The 12,869-nt window shown below is 46.4% G+C and overlaps 1 long non-coding RNA gene across 1 annotated transcript; it reads left to right on the forward strand.

Annotated features, from left to right (window-relative positions):
- Positions 1-1,654: 1,654 nt before the first annotated feature.
- On the forward strand, positions 1,655-8,774 carry LOC116573485. Its single transcript, XR_004278825.1, has 2 exons — positions 1,655-1,908; positions 8,313-8,774. It is a non-coding gene; the product is annotated as an uncharacterized LOC116573485 (long non-coding RNA).
- The last annotated feature ends 4,095 nt before the right edge of the window (positions 8,775-12,869 follow it).

The following is a 12,869-nucleotide window of genomic DNA, read 5'->3' on the forward strand; positions in this document are numbered from 1 at the left end:
GAGCTAAAGCTATAAACCTCAGAGAAGAACGCCTAAGAAGAAATATTCCTGACCTTAGCTTTGGCATTTGTTTCTTAAGGACGACACCAGAATCAACAAGTGGAAGGACAGGTGCATGGGTACATTGGTCACTGACAAGAATGCCTTCCCTCTGGGCTCCACACGTGCTCCCAGGCACCAGGCAGGAACCGTAGGAGTCATTACTTTCTACATCCCACTTAGCAGTACCCATTACATTCTCCAATTTAGGGAAGAGGTATGTAGCTTCAGAGCCCTGCTTGGGGTCACCCAGCGACAAAGAGGCTGAGCAGGGGCTAGAACTGCTGTCTCTCTGCCATTGGACTCTGTGTTCCATCCACAACTCACTCCTGGAACTCAGAGTGCAGAAAGATCCACAGGTCTGGAGACCTCACTGAATCCAAGGGGCAGCGGTGCCACCACTGACTGGGGCTTGTCCCGCATCTGTTGTCTGATGATGCTGTGCCTTGGCACTAAGGATTCTCCCAGTACCAGCCAGCTTTTGTCTGGGTTGGAGGAGGTTTCCCCCTGGGTAAAAAGGCTCATGTAACCTCAGAGTTGAGAAGTCTCTTCTGAAGCATCTGGATGCAACTTTCTCGTGAGGTCAGGCCCATAATGCTGGAAGCCCTGGGTTCAAATCCTGCCTGGGACTCAATGTGGAGCATGGAAAGGGGCAGTTTCTTAAAACCTTCATTTCCTTCTTCATCTAACGGAGGGGATGTCACCAGTGGGAACTCTCAGAGTATGTCTGGGAAACACTCAAGACTCCCTGGGTTTCAGGGCGCAGTCCCCTGATCCCTCCTGCCCACTGTGAAGCCAAGCCAGCTTTCCACTTCTTCAGCTGGTCATGGGGCCTGTTCAGCTGTCTCCCCTGCACCTCTGCTGTGTGACCCTATCGCTCCTCTATCGTGCCTTGGAGTAGTGGGTTTTTCGGTGATGGAATCTAAGTACTGGGGACGGTTGTATTTGTTAGTACGTGTCCGTTCAGTGACACTGCTGACATCCGTGATGCTTTGTAGACCACACTGCCATCTACGGGCAAAACGTTGCCATCCTATCTCATGGCACCTCTGTACCCGAGACAACATGACCGGCCCTCCCCCTTTCCTCCCTGCACCGTCCCTTCCACTTTCTGGGTCTACGAATGTCCCTACTGGAGTGTCCTCAAAGCCTGGGATCGTGTAGTGTACCTCTTTCCTTGTGTGCTTGCTTTCAAAATGCGTGTTAGGTTTCCAGGATCCATCTGTTTTGTAAAATATTGGAAACCTTTGTTTCTTCTTATGCCTGAATTGCACTCCATGATGTGTATGGATGCCATTGAATGTGTTCTTTCCTCCCATGATGGATTTGGGGGCAGTGCCTGTCTGGGGCTATTGGGAACCCAGCTGTGTGAGACATTAGTGCGCAGATTTCTGTCTGTTTCCAGAATGAGAAGACATCACCAAATGCATTGGCCCCGTTTGTAGAACGGTAACCACGTGGAATGTACTGGGTACTTGAGTTCCCCAAATGTGGTGAAGTCGTTTTGTTGCTTTGAAGTTACGTAGCACACCCATGTAAGATGTGGCTAATGGGCGGAAGTGGAGGGGGGGCATCGTGAAACCTCCTGTCGTATTCTGGTCCATTTTTCTTTAGCGTTCCTGGCGGAAAACATAGTCTCTTCCTTCCTACACATCTAAGAACCATGTTTCCTGGGGAGACCTGTAGGGACCCGTGTGTTCCAGAAAGACCTAAGATCCATCCCTTCAGCTAGTAGACACTTTTTTCATGTGCCCCTTGGATCCAGTTTGAATGAGGAGCTCATCGTGACTTGTGGACTTAAAAGGGGACGGATGGACGGCATAGAGGGAAATGGCTACCAGTGAAATCAGAGGACAATGTGTCTCAGCAGTTTTTTTTTCTTAGCAGCAAAACATTTTATTATTTTTTTTATTTAATTTTTTATCTTTTATAAACATATATTTTTATCCCCAGGGTACAGGTCTATGAATAACCAGGTTTACACACTTCACAGCACTCACCAAAGCACATACCCTCCCCAATGTCCATAATCCCACCCCCTTCTCCCAAACCCCCTCCCCCAGCAACCTCAGTTTCTTTTGTGAGATTAAGAGTCACTTATGGTTTGTCTCCCTCCCAATCCCATCTTGTTTCATTTATTCTTCTCCTACCCACTTAAGCCCCCATGTTGCATCACCACTTCCTCATATCAGGGAGATCATATGATAGTTGTCTTTATCTGCTTGACTTATTTCACTAAGCATGATACGCTCTAGTTCCATCCATGTTGTCGCAAATGGCAAGATTTCATTTCTTTTGATGGCTGCATAGTATTCCATTGTGTATATATACCACTTCTTCTTAATCCATTCATCTGTTGATGGACATCTAGGTTTTTTCCATAGTTTGGCTATTGTGGACATTGCTGCTATAAACATTCGGGTGCATGTGCCCCTTTGGATCACTACGTTTGTATCCTTAGGGTAAATACCCAATAGTGCAATTGCTGGGTCATAGGGCAGTTCTATTTTCAACATTTTGAGGAACCTCCATGCTGTTTTCCAGAGTGGCTGCACCAGCTTGCATTCCCACCAACAGTGTAGGAGGGTTCCCCTTTCTCCGCATCCTCGCCAGCATCTGTTATTTCCTGACTTGTTGATTTTAGCCATTCTGACTGGTGTGAGGTGATATCTCATTGTGGTTTTGATTTGTATTTCCCTGATGACGAGTGATATGGAGCACTTTTTCATGTGTCTGTTGGCCATCTGGATGTCTTCTTTGCAGAAATGTCTGTTCATGTCCTCTGCCCATTTCTTGATTGGATTATTTGTTCTTTGGGTGTTGAGTTTGCTAAGTTCTTTATAGATTCTGGACACTAGTCCTTTATCTCATATGTCGTTTGCAAATATCTTCTCCCATTCTGTCAGTTGTCTTTTGATTTTGTTAACTGTTTCCTTTGCTGTGCAAAAGCTTTTGATCTTGATGAAATCCCAATAGTTCATTTTTGCCCTTGCTTCCCTTGCCTTTGGCGTTGTTCCTAGGAAGATGTTGCTGCGGCTGAGGTCGAAGAGGTTGCTGCCTGTGTTCTCCTCAAGGATTTTGATGGATTCCTTTCGAACATTGAGGTCCTTCATCCATTTTGAGTCTATTTTTGTGTGTGGTGTAAGGAAATGGTCCAATTTCATTTTTCTGCATGTGGCTGTCCAATTTTCCCAGCACCATTTATTGAAGAGGCTGTCTTTTTGCCATTGGACATTCTTTCCTGCTTTGTCGAAGATTAGTTGACCATAGTGTTGAGGGTCTATTTCTGGGCTCTCTATTCTGTTCCATTGATCTATGTGTCTGTTTTTGTGCCAGTACCATGCTGTCTTGATGATGACAGCTTTGTAATAGAGCTTGAAGTCTGGAATTGTGATGCCACCAACGTTGGCTTTCTTTTTCAATATCCCTTTGGCTATTCGAGGTCTTTTATGGTTCCATATAAATTTTAGCATTATTTGTTCCATTTCTTTGAAAAAGATGGATGGTACTTTGATAGGAATTGCATTAAATGTGTAGATTGCTTTAGGTAGAATAGACATTTTCACAATATTTATTCTTCCAATCCAGGAACATGGAACATTTTTCCATTTCTTTGTGTCTTCCTCAATTTCTTTCATGAGTACGTCATAGTTTTCTGAGTATAGATTCTGTGCCTCTTTGGTTAGGCTTATTCCTAGGTATCTTATGGTTTTGGGTGCAATTCTAAATGGGATTGACTCCTTAATTTCTCTTTCTTCTGTCTTGCTGTTGGTGTAGAGAAATGCAACTGATTTCCGTGCATTGATTTTATATCCTGACACTTTACTGAATTCCTGTATAAGTTCTAGCAGTTTTGGAGTGGAGTCTTTTGGGTTTTCCACATATAGTATCATATCATCTGTGAAGAGTGATAATTTGACTTCTTCTTTGCCGATTTGGATGCCTTTAATTTCCTTTTGTTGTCTGATTGCTGAGGCTAGGACCTCTAGTACTATGTTGAATAGCAGTGGTGATAATGGACATCCCTGCCGTGTTCCTGACCTTAGCGGAAAAGCTTTCAGTTTTTCTCCATTGAGAAAGATATTTGCGGTGGGTTTTTCATAGATGGCTTTGATGATATTGAGGTATGTGCCCTCTATCCCTACACTTTGAAGAGTTTTGATCAGGAAGGGGTGCTGTACTTTGTCAAATGCTTTTTCAGCATCTATTGAGAGTATCATATGGTTCTTGTTCTTTCTTTTATTGATGTGTTGTATCACATTGACTGATTTGCGGATGTTGAACCAACCTTGCAGCCCTGGAATAAATCCCAATTGGTCGTGGTGAATAATCCTTTTAATGTACTGTTGAATCCTATTGGCTAGTATTTTGTTGAGTATTTTCGCATCTGTGTTCATCAAGGATATTGGTCTATAGCTCTCTTTTTTGATGGGATCCTTGTCTGGTTTTGGGATCAAGGTGATGCTGGCCTCATAAAATGAGTTTGGAAGTTTTCCTTCCATTTTTATTTTTTGGAAGAGTTTCAGGAGAATAGGAATTAGTTCTTCTTTAAATATTTGGTAGAATTCCTCCGGGAAGCCGTCTGGCCCTGGGCTTTTGTTTGTTTGGAGATTTTTAATGACTGTTTCAATCTCCTTACTGGTTATGGGTATGTTCAGGCTTTCTACTTCTTCCTGGTTCAGTTGTGGTAGTTTATATGTTTCTAGGAATGAATCCATTTCTTCCAGATTGTCAAATTTGTTGGCGTAGAGTTGCTCATAGTATGTTCTTATAATAGTTTGTATTTCTTTGGTGTCAGTTGTGATCTCCCCTCTTTCATTCATGATTTTATTTATTTGGGTCCTTTCTCTTTTCTTTTTGGTAAGTCTGGCCAGGGGTTTATCAATTTTATTAATTCTTTCAAAGAACCAGCTCCTAGTTTAGTTGATTTGTTCTATTGTTTTTTTGGTTTCTATTTCATTGTTTTCTGCTCTGATCTTTATTATTTCTCTTCTCCTGCTGGGCTTAGGGTTTCTTTCTTGTTCTTTCTCCAGCTCCTTTAGGTGTAGGGTTAGGTTGTGTACCTGAGACCTTTCTTGTTTCTTGAGAAAGGCTTGTACCGCTATATATTTTCCTCTCAGGACTGCCTTTGTTGTGTCCCACAGATTTTGAACCGTTGTATTTTCATTGTGATTTGTTTCCATGATTTTTTTCAATTCTTCTTTAATTTCCCGGTTGACCCATTCATTCTTTAGAAGGATGCTGTTTAGTTTCCATGTATTTGGGTTCTTTTCAAACTTCCTTTTGTGGTTGAGTTCTAGCTTTAGAGCATTGTGGTCTGGAAATATGCAGGGAATGATCCCAATCTTTTCATACCGGTTGAGTCCTGATTTAGGACCGAGGATGTGATCTATTCTGGAGAATGTTCCATGTGCACTAGAGAAGAATGTGTATTCTGTTGCTTTGCGATGAAATGTTCTGAATATATCTGTGATGTCCATCTGGTCCAGTGTGTCGTTTAAGGCCTTTATTTTCTTGCTGATCTTTTGCTTGGATGATCTGTCCATTTCAGTGAGGGGAGTGTTAAAGTCCCCTACTATTATTGTATAATTGTTTATGTGTTTCTTTGATTTTGTTATTAATTGGTTTATATAGTTGGCTGCTCCCACGTTGGGGGCATAGATATTTAAAATTGTTAAATCTTCTTGTTGGACAGACCCTTTGAGTATAATATAGTGTCTTTCCTCATCTCTTATTATAGTCTTTGGCTTAAAATTTAATTGATCTGATATAAGGATTGCCACTCCTGCTTTCTTCTGATGTCCATTAGCATGGTAAATTCTTTTCCACCCCCTCACTTTAAATCTGGAGGTGTCTTCGGGCTTAAAATGTGTTTCTTGGAGGCAACATATAGATCGGTTTTGTTTTTTTATCCATTCTGATACCCTGTGTCTTTTGACAGGGGCATTTATCCCATTAACATTCAGGGTAACTATTGAGAGATATGAATTTAGTGCCATTGTATTGCCTGTAAGGTGACTGTTACTGTATATGGTCTCTGTTCCTTTCTGATATACCACTTGTAGGCTCTCTCTTTGCTTAGAGGACCCCTTTCAATATTTCCTGTAGAGCTCGTTTGGTGTTTGCAAATTCTTTCAGTTTTTGTTTGTCCTGGAAGCTTTTAATCTCCCCTTCTATTTTCAATGATAGCCTAGCTGGATATAGTATTCTTGGCTGCATGTTTTTCTCGTTTAGTGCTCTGAAAATATCATGCCAGCTCTTTCTGGCCTGCCAGGTCTCTGTGGATAAGTCAGCTGCCAATCTAACAGTTTTACCATCGTATGTTACAGACTTATTTACCCGGGCTGCTTTCAGGATTTTCTCTTGTCACTGAGACTTGTAAATTTTACTATTAGGTGACGGGGTGTGGGCCTATTCTTGTTGACTTTGAGGGGCGTTCTCTGAACCTCCTGAATTTTGATGCTCGTTCCCTTTGCCATATTGGGGAAATTCTCCCCAATAATTCTCTCCAGTATACCTTCTGCTCCCCTCTCTCTTTCTTCTTCTTCTGGAATCCCAATTATTCTAATGTTGTTTCTTCTTATGGTGTCACTTATCTCTCGAATTCTCCCCTCGTGGTCCAGTAGCTGTTTGTCCCTCTTTTGCTTAGCTTCTTTATTCTCTGTCATTTGGTCTTCTATATCACTAATTCTTTCTTCTGCCTCATTTATCCTAGCAGTGAGAGCCTCCATTTTTGATTGCACCTCATTAATAGCGTTTTTGATTTCAACTTGGTTAGATTTTAGTTCTTTTATTTCTCCAGAAAGGGCTTTTATATCTCTCGAGAGGGTGTCTCTAATATCTTCCATGCCTTTTTCGAGCCCAGCTAGAACCTTGAGAATTGTCATTCTGAACTCTAGATCTGACATATTACCAATGTCTGTATTGATTAGGTCCCTAGCCTTCAGTACTACCTCTTGTTCTTTTTTTTGTGTTGAATTTTTCCGTCTTGTCATTTTGTCCAGATAAGAATATATGAAGGAGCAAGTAAAATACTAAAAGGGTGGCAACAACCCCAGGAAAATATGCTTGAACTAAATTAGAAGAGATCCCAAATCGTGAGGGGGGAGAGGGGATAAAAAGAGTTTCAAAAAGGAAGAAAGAAAAAAAAAAAAAAAGAAAAGAAAAGAATTAAAAAAACAAAAACAAATAAGAAAAAGATAAAAAAGAAAAAAATATACATATTGGATAATCGAGTTAAAAAACGTTAAAAAAGAAAAAGGTAAAAGTTAAAAAAAAATTTACCAGAAGGCGAGAAAAAAAACAAAAAATGAAAAAGAAAAAAATTAAATTAACTGCAAGACTAAAAAAAATCACAGGGAAAAAGCCATGAGTTCCGTGCTTTGCTTTCTCCTCCTCTGGAATTCTGCTGTTCTCTTTGGTATTGAAACCGCACTCCTTGGTAGGTGAACTTGGTCTCGGCTGGATTTCTTGTTGATCTTCTGGGGGAGGGGCCTGTTGTAGTGATTCTCAAGTGTCTTTGCCCCAGGCGGAATTGCACTGCCCTTACCCAGGGCCGGGGTGAGTAATCCGCTCGGGTTTGCTTTCAGGAGCTTTTGTTCCCTGAGCGCTTTCCTTAGAGTTGTGGAGGACGGGAATACAAATGGCGGCTTCCTGGTCTCCGGCCCGGAGGAGCCGAGAGCCCGGGGCCCCACTCCTCAGTGAGCCCTCAGAGAACAGCGCCCAGTTACTCCCCTCTGCCTGACCTCCGGCCGCGCTCCGAGCTCACCGAGCCTGCGACCGGTTCAAGGTAACCCCGAGCTGTGAGCTTACTGTCAGCTCTGTCTCTGTAGCCGGCTTTCCCGTTCCAATACCCGCAAGGTCTGCGACACTCAGACACCCCTGATCCTTCTGTGACCCTGCGGGACCTGAGGCCACGCTGACCCCGCGTGGGCTTCGCCCTGGTTTGGCCTCTGGAGCAATGTCCCTCAGCGGAACTGACTTTTAAAAGTCCTGATTTTGTGCGCCGTTGCTCCGCCGCTTGCCGGGAGCCGGCCCCTCCCCCCGGGGACTATCTTCCCGTCGCTTTGGATTCACTTCTCCGCCGGTCCTACCTTTCAGAAAGTGGTTGTTTTTCTGTTTCCAGAATTGCTGTTCTTCTTCTCTTCGATCTGCCGATGGATTTTCAGGTGTTTGCAATCTTTAGATAAGCTATCTAGCTGATCTCCGGCTAGCTGAAGTAGTCTCAGCCTGCTACTTCTCCGCCATCTTGACTCCTCCCCCTGTCTCAGCAGTTTTAAAACTTCGGTTACGTCTGTGCTACTGAAGGAAAGAATGCATCTCCAATCAACGTAATGAGTCAATCCCCAAGGTAACTTCCTCGGGGTCCTTGATGGTGTAGACATCATTGTGGAAAGAGAACCGGACGCTCTTCTCGGGTCCTCGTGGAGGGGACGGCGTGGGTGGGGGCGTCTCCACATCCTCGAGGAGACACTCCGCACAGATTTCTGTGAGACGCACAGAAATAGAGAGCAGTGTCAGTACCTTGTCGTCAGGAGCCCATAGGGGGATTGGACGTCCTTTCCTTCTAGTCCATCCGTCTCCTGCCCCTCCTCGCCAGCTGCCCAGCAGGCATTCCTCCCTCCAGGTGGGACTTAGGAAGAGGTCACCGTGTGCTGTGCTCTGAATTCCGCCCCCTCCCACACCCACAGGTGCCGTGGGCAACGGCTTGTATGGAGCAGGGACAGGACAGAAACGCGACAGAGTGCCATGAGCACACGTGATGGCCTCGGTCACATCCATTGAGCAGCCACACCTACCCTCTGTGCCCTGTTTCCCTGCCCTCCGGCCCTCTGGACGTTAGTGTGCCACCACAGTGTTCCAAGTGGTTGAGTCCAAAGAGCGCCTAGTACCTAGGGGAGGACTGGATGCTTCCCACCGCTCCGCAGGTGTTGCGGAACATACTGCCTAGGGACTCAGCTAGACGGCTAGCTGTGGGTGAAGCTACAGTGCAGGACAGTGGAGGGCCCTGAAATGTAGGGTGCAGAAGGGACCGTCCAGAGTTGCCACCCTGATGAAGGATGGATCTGGGACAGGAAAGTCGTCGTTTCCCTGTGGCCAGAGATCCCCCAGCCACTGACACCAACCCACGGCCCCTGAGAAAAGGTCCTGAAGCCCTGAACCAAGAGCTGCCCTCACAGTCTCAAATCCCTCTGTGCCACTGTGTCTGTAGGGGAGAGCGAGGGCCACGAGACCAGCCTCAGTCCTCACTCACCTCTGTGTTTGGGGCCCTGACATCAACTAGGTGGTGGTTTCTGCCCAATGGGGCCCTAGTGAAGGACCAGGAACGGGTAGCATGAGACACGTTCCCTCACCTCTCTGCAAGGTCAGCACAGTCGCCCAAGGCCGTCCTGAAGGCCAGTTGCAGCCCAGGCTCCTGGGGTTCTGCTTGGCTCCCAAGCTGATTCAAACTCCCAACAGTCGCATAGGACCCGGCTGAGAACTCGCTTGCCTTGAGCTTGCCAGTCCCGAGGAGCAGTCGATGGTACAAACGGACATGTAGGTGGCCATGTGGGCTGGGAGTGGTTGGTTTCAGGAAGGAGACGAATGATGCTGAGTTTCCCGCTCTTGCCGTGCGGACTGCTCTGAGGAGGCTGGATGGAAGTGAGGCTACCCTGGCTGGAGTGAGTCCCTCCCTGCTCTCTCATTCTTCGCCAGCATCCCCTGTCTACTCTCAGGTCTCTTGATCCCCTCTGGAGACTGTAGGTTTAGCGGACAGTCTCCTGTCTCCCTCCCTAAGCTGGGCCTGGAGAACCCAGCCCAGCAGTACCTTTGAGAGCAGGAGACAGTCCACTGTGCAGCTGCCGTGTGTTCTGTCCACCCACCCGGTGGCACAGCCCGTTCCCGTGCACTCCCAGGCATCAAGCAGACGGCCCGTGAAACCCTTCACATCAACCCATGAGACCACCCCGCTATCCTCCAGCGTCTCTCCTAAGAACAGCTGCATTTCGACCTCTGACCTTTCCTCTCCGATTTTGTCATGTCCATCGAGAAGAGGAGACCGGCAATTCGTTCCCCTCAAATGTGGTGCCTGGGTCGCACCAAGATTCTCCTGATCCAGGGACAGCAGTGTGGCGTGTGACTTGTGTGTTGTCCCTGTAGGACTGTGTCTAAAATGGGCATTCAGAAAGAGTACGGTTTTCTGAACGTCGGAGCGCTTTAAGGAAGGCAGCTTCCCCACGAAATCCCAATGAAATCACCCAGACAAACGAACAAACACAGGCATCCAACCGGGAGGAGGAATCAGAGGCTGGAGAGGAAAAGCCAAAGAGAAGAAGCCGGTCTCTGTAAAAGGGAGGCAGCCAGCTCGAGAGAAGAGAATTGAGAAAATCGATAGGCACATACCTGTAAAACAGCAGTTAAGATTCCATATCGTGGGGACCTTTAGTCCTGTTCACCCAACCGCCAGGGGCTCGGCTCACAGAATGACAGTTGAAATGGAACGTTGGATGCATGTCATCAGGTCACCGTGGCGATGGCTCATGACAGATCTCTGAGGGTGAAGGCATCCCTGCACACTGCGGGGTCATGGAAGGAAGTGGGTTGGGGAGGGGTCGATGGATGATGGGCAATTAAGGCACTTGTTGTGGTCAGCTCTGAGTGGTGCAGAGAAGTGAGGAGTCCCGGAGTTGTACTGCAGAATGCAATACTGCACTGTATGTTAACTACCTGCATTTTTGGACATTAAAAAAGGATACTCCTGAGGGCACCTAGGAGACTGAAATGTTCATTTTCCTATCTGCTACTCTGGAAAACTCCTATTTTTGCGAGATTGTTTCACAAAGTCTCTCCAAGAGTTCTTGGGTGGCTCAGTGACTTAAGTATTGGCCATCGGCTCAGGTCCTGCTCTTGGAGTCCGGGATCAATCTTAGCATCAGGCTCCCTGCTCAGGGGGAGTGCTGCTCCCTCTGCCCTTCCCCCAAGTCCTGCCTGCTCTGTCGATAAAGGACCTTGCAATTACACTACTGGGTATTTACCCCAGAGATACAGATGGAGTGAAAAGAAGGGCCATCTCTACCCCAATGTTTATAGCAGCAGTGGCCACGGTCGCCAAACTGTGGAAAGAACCAGGATGCCCCCCTTCAACAGACGAATGGATAAGGAAGATGTGGTCCATATACGCTATGGAGTAGGATGCCTCCATCACAAAGGATGAATACCCAACTTCTGTAGCAACATGGACGGTCCTGGAAGAGATTATGCTGAGTGAAATAAATCAAGCACAGAGAGTCAATTACCATAGGGTTTCACTTCTTTGTGGAGCATAACAAGTAACATGGAGGACATGGGGAGATGGAGAGGAGAAGGGAGTTGAGGGACATTGGAAGGGGAGGTGAACCATGAGAGACTATGGACTCTGAAAAACAACCTGAGGGTTTTGAAGGGGCGGGGAGTGGGAGGTTGGGGGAGCCAGGTGGTGGGTATTAAGGAGGGCATGTATTGCATGAAGCACCAGGTGTGGTGCAAAAACAATGAACACTGTTTCACCGAAAAGATAGAAAATAGATAAGTAATTTAAAAAGTAGGAAAATATGTAAAGGGCTTCCTGCAGGGCTCCCCTCCCCAGGAAGGCCCTGTGTGCCTTCCAGGAGCCCCTTGGAGCCAAGGGTTCCTAGTATTGTCTGTGGGGCGGACTGCCTGAGCCACGAGCTAAGGATGCAAATATACGTCTGTCATTTTTCAGTGAGCTGCATTAATGTGGATCGCAAGGTGCCCTTTCTGCAGGGGACAGAGAGATACCTTTGAAAACCCTGAATTCTCTGTGTGCGTTCGATTTCATAGGCCCTTAGTGCACGGACCTCCCTCTTGCCTGCCCCCCATTCTCCATTTCTGGTCTGCAGGGAGGGTTGCCCTTTGTGAACAGTGGGTCGTCTCCAGCACCAGATGGCACCTCCGGGGCCTGCATACATGGCACGCACATGTGGTGTCCCTGCATGGACACAGATGATGAGGCAGCTGACAGCTGGGTAGGACCCTGCTGCCGAGGTCAGTCTGTGCACTCTGGAGTGTTTGGACCCAAAACCTCTCTGCTGGTTTCACCCCTTGTGCGTGCACTCCCGGGAGCTTGGCATGCAGGGGGCCACATCCATCTTCAGTCCCTGCGGGCCTGGCCACTGCCATGGGGTCTCTTGGAAAGTGACTGTCAAGAACTCCTTGGCAACAACCCAGGGGATAGTTGGCACTTACAGGCAGCAAATATAATGTGATTTCTTTACAACAGTTTCTACCTGGGGCACCTGGGTTTCTCAGTTGCTTAAGAAGTTGCCTTCGCCTCAGGTCCAGGCCCTGGGATCCAGCCTGAGTCAAGCTCCCTGCTCAGGGAAGGGGCACCTGCTTCTCCCTCTGCCTCGGCCTGTCGCTCGGCCTACTTGGGAGCGTTTTCTCTCTCTCTGCCAAAGAAGTGAATAACATCGTTACAATATAAACAACAAGTTAATAGAAATGATATGTAAATGAAGATATTTTATGAGTTCTGCAACGTCATACGATGGGAGGGGGAACAAAACCAAACTAGTAAAAGCATGTATTTACACACGACAATACAGTCATCATGCTGCTTCAGGTAACACAATTCTACCCTTTGGCCCAATTGATATCTAAATAGATCATTTTTCTGGCACAGTTTTGGAAATCTCTCTTAATGGTGTTCTGAAAATACGTACTTTTAAGAAGTTAAGTTTTGAATAATACCCAGTCACCTCTGTCCTTCTGGCAAATGTGGGATAACAATTAATTGGAGTTTACAACTTGGCGAGGGTTTCCTTGGTGGTGGTGGTGTGAAGACAAGTCTA

Source organism: Mustela erminea, chromosome 14 (assembly GCF_009829155.1).
Source record: "Mustela erminea isolate mMusErm1 chromosome 14, mMusErm1.Pri, whole genome shotgun sequence".
Classification (NCBI taxonomy): domain Eukaryota; kingdom Metazoa; phylum Chordata; class Mammalia; order Carnivora; family Mustelidae; genus Mustela; species Mustela erminea.